The sequence below is a fragment of the Alligator mississippiensis genome, chromosome 7 (assembly GCF_030867095.1).
Source record: "Alligator mississippiensis isolate rAllMis1 chromosome 7, rAllMis1, whole genome shotgun sequence".
In the NCBI taxonomy this organism is placed as follows: Eukaryota; Metazoa; Chordata; order Crocodylia; family Alligatoridae; genus Alligator; species Alligator mississippiensis.
The window spans coordinates 15,570,309-15,574,577 of NC_081830.1; positions in this window are offsets into that span (position 1 = coordinate 15,570,309).

The following is a 4,269-nucleotide window of genomic DNA, read 5'->3' on the forward strand; positions in this document are numbered from 1 at the left end:
AAGAAATTAAGAGAAAAATGGTTCTTTACCTTAAAACAGTGAAGAAAAGCTGGATTCTCTGATATGATTCCTCTCTTCTTTCTGGAGACCAAAGAATTGCTTCGATAGTCAATCTGCTATGCTAATGCATTTCAGATGCAACATTTCTCCCAGCTGAGAGACCTGCGAATTTGGAGAAATATCCTGCGGTTCTTCACCCATGCTTTTGTCCTTTTGTATGTTAGAGGCTTTATACCACGTCAGGCTCCTCTCCCTGGAATCATTATTTATCCAGTCCTTGACAAAGTGATAAGACTCCAGACATTTCTATGAATTTCCACGTCAAGTAATTATTGTAGAGGCTAAGCCATGATAGAAATAGAAACAAGTGCACAACCTGGGGGAGGAAACCACCCCCCTCCTCCCCCCCCGCCCAGAGATAGGGACAGATGAAAAACAACCTCTACTCGCATTAGGACCAGCATTGTGTCACTGACTATGAAGTAATTATTACCTCCACAACTGATGAGGTTTCCAGACCCAGTCAAACATCCCTTAAGGGCAGTAATCTCCCATGGGCTCTTTTTACAATTTCAGGCTTGCTCTAGAAGGCCAGTGGGAAAAACTGACAAAGGCAAAGGATTAATACATTTTAACGTGCAAGCGTGCTTCATTTAGTTGAATCTGAGACTAATTCACTGCGTTGGAATGAACCTCACAAATAATCAAGGAATAACGTTGGGAATGGACAACTGTTACACGTGAATCACTTTGGATCCTCCTTTAAAATGAAGTGCTTTTGTACCATACAGTCCTGTCCTGACTGAAGTGCTTTGCCTTGTTCCAAAGGAAAGCTCCACAGATAGGGGTCCAAGAAATAAATTTCCAAGCTTTCTTCAAGACCTCTTGACCTTTATCCTCCAGAGGCTTTTAGGAACAGCTGAGTAGCAACATCAGAGCCTTTTGAATATGTGACCCCACTAGGCCTCTGCATAGTGGTCCCTGTCCTAGAATGGCATGAATGGGGATTTAAGTTTAGGCATGGCAATTGGTGGGAGCGGACATAGCTGGAGATTTGGGGTGATGGGTGGTGGTAGAAGAACTTTAACTTCAGTAGGGTAACATATATGGAGATCTGTAGTGAGCTAGACCCATCACTTTAGAACCATGTCCCCCCAGTATAAGGATGCTGATGACACCCCGATAGATTATTTTCATCTGTCACCAAAGGGTGGGGTAGGCCATGACCAGCTCAGCCATTCAGGTGGTGAGTTATGTCATTCCAAAGGTGCTGGCACTGCATTCCCCCAGGGGGTCATACTTGGGATTCTTCAAATGTACTTTCTGACATAAATTGAAGCCATCAATGGCACTCACCCTCCCATCCTGCATCCAGAGAACTGTAGCTCAGAGTACATCAGCTTCAAGCATTAATTCTCCATCCTGTTGCAGGCCATTATGGACCCCTGGAAACAATTCACTAAGGCAACCATACAGTGTTTAGGAATGGTTCATAACACTATGGTCTTTGAGTACACCAGGTTGATCAAGGTGGGAAAATATGGCCCATGGGTCAGATGCAGCCCACCCGGTGACTGGATCTAGGCTGTGGCTGCCCCTGCAGCACTCTACATGGGGCCATGCCCTGCCCATTTGTACCAGGGCAGCCTGTGCTGTGCTCCCACTGGTGCTTGCGGGCCTGGGCCCTGGCCAGTGTGCAATTTCTTCCAGGGCTGTTCCTGGTGCAGCTGGGTGCTGGTCTGCCCCCCTCTCCTCCAGCAGTAGCTCTTGCCACAACGCATGCCACTGTACCCTGCTTGGTGAAAAGTTTCAGCTGATTGGCACGTACTGCAATGTGTGAGGCTGTGGAGTTAGCTCCCAAGTGCTGGCTGTGGAGCCAGAGCCCCGTACGCCTGCTGGGAGTGGTGGGGCATGGTGTGGCAGGAGCAAGTGGAGGAGCTGCTGCTGGAGACAAGAAGTGCAGAGCAGCAGCAGCGGCCCTGCCCTGGTGGCAGCTGCACTAGGCACAGTTCATTCGAAGCTGTTCCTGCTCCTGCCCCTGCTGTGCCACATGACACCGTTCGTCATGGGCAGGCTAGCAGCTTCAGCCAGGTGGCTCCTGTCCCAGCACCTGGGCTCCAGCTTCAGCTCCTGGGCTGCTTCCTGGGAGCTGGAGTCAGATCATGGCAGAACCTCAGGGCAGGTTTTGATCTGCTTGGTTGTATTCAAGCTAGCAAGTGCTGATGTACTCCATCCCTGGATGCTGAAATTCTGGAAGGAGGGATTTCAGAGTCCTTGGCAATCATCTCCAAAGCTGTGGGAGACAGAATCTGGCAGGACAGTAAGGGGTGATGCTACACTGAGACACCTGCCTCACTGAGCCCAACCAAATCTCTACTTCCCCTGGGACACCTACATGTGGCTAACCCCCTTCCTGGAGCATACTCACAAACTGGGGGTAATCACTGCTCCCACCCAGGCTCTGGTCTCTGTTAGGCCTCTGTGCAGCCTGGGGTGCACAGACCCTGCACACCTTGGGCGTGCTTAGCCCCACCGTGGTATTTGGAGGTACTTCATTTAGCTTGAAGCATTCAAAAGTAGCCCTCTGTACCAGAGGAAAGTAAAGAGCCAAGCCCATGTTGGCTAGCCGAGCAAAGGGAGTTATAAAGGCTGTCTGACCAATCTCCCCATGGGCAACTGGTACCTCCTAATACTGGGGGTGGGGAGGCACCAGCAGCTAATTGCCAGCTAGGGGTAGAGAGGGGCATCCCCCAGCAGCCAATAACCAAAAGGCTGGCAGCAAGACCAGAAGTGCCGGTGGCAAACCTGGAATTGCTGCCGATGCTTCTCTCAAGGGGGCACACCTGCATGCACCCCCTATGCATCGCCAATGCCTCTCCCCTCAGGAATCCACGGCCAGCACGCTGCACGCAGGTAGCCTTTTATTGTTCAGAGAGAGAGAGAGAGAATGGGGTAAGAGGAAAACCAAGGGGTTTCAGAGAAAACACCTTGAGCAATATAGAATACATTGAGTCTCATTCAATATTGAATTACATTACTCTTTTAAAACATGGTAAAAGTTCACTTAACCCTAATATGCAGGCTAAGTTTCCATATCTACTTACAGTATACAGGCAGTCCTCAGACTTACGACAAAATTGGTTCCTGAAAACCGTGTCTTAAGTCGAAACTTTGTAACTCAGAACCAATTTTCTCATAAGAAACAATGTTATAAATGGGGGGATCAATTCCTGAACCAAGGCCCGATCCCCTATTTTCCCTGAAAATACCCCAGAATTTTGTACTTAATCAATTATAGACAAGTAATATAGCCACATCAATGTATTTATATTGTAAATAGCAATCATATTGATTTGGAAGGACTTCTTTGAGGTGAGTTTGCTGGACTTCTGAAAGTCTCTTGGTTGTACTTTTTGAAGGGTTCTTGGCTGAAGTCTTCTCAGGAGTCTTGGTTGCAGGTTTTTCTGGAGTCTTGACTTCTTTCTTAAAGAACGTCTCCAAGGAAGTTTGGACAGATGTTCTCCAGGGAGACGAGCAATGCAGTGAACTTGTTTGCTGGTGTGGCGTCACATCAGATCAAGTGTTGTAAAGTTGAACCTGACATCATAAAGTTGAAGCAGGTGTCAATTTATAAATGTTGTAAGTGCAAAACTTTGTAACTCAAAACGTTGTAAGTTGAGGACTCCCTGTACTCATCTGGAGCATCCCTCCAGAGGTCGAAGCTTGTCTGTGTCCACACAGTGACTCCCCTGCTTCCCCAAAACTGCCTGCTCCAGGACAAAGGAAAAAGTGAGCTCCCCCCACCCCCTGGAATTTCTCCAGCTTGGTCCCATAGATGATGTTGTAGTTTATACTCAGAGCTTCCATTCTAGTAATTCTGACACATTCATCAGGGCATAATGAAAATTGACACAGTTTCAGAGGTGAATTACACAAAACATATTTACAAATGTCAGAGAGATAGAGACGGAGCAAAGTTCTTGTAAGCTCTGTTCAAGTGTCTGCATATTTTTATGGACAAAGTAAACTGTCTGAGGGTTAGGATACAAGTGTGCAAACAAGGTGTAAAAGAGGTTAGGTTTTTAACACATCAGTCACTCCCTGGTAACTGCCAATGCACACACCCACAGTCTACAACCTAAAGGAAGAGTTAGATTCAGGCCTAAGGGCAGAGAGCCTTAGGTTGAGGCAAATGGTTGTATCAAAGCTTGAAGCAAAGCATGCTCATACAATAAAATGTTTTCACTATTCTTGTTTAGAACAATTTTG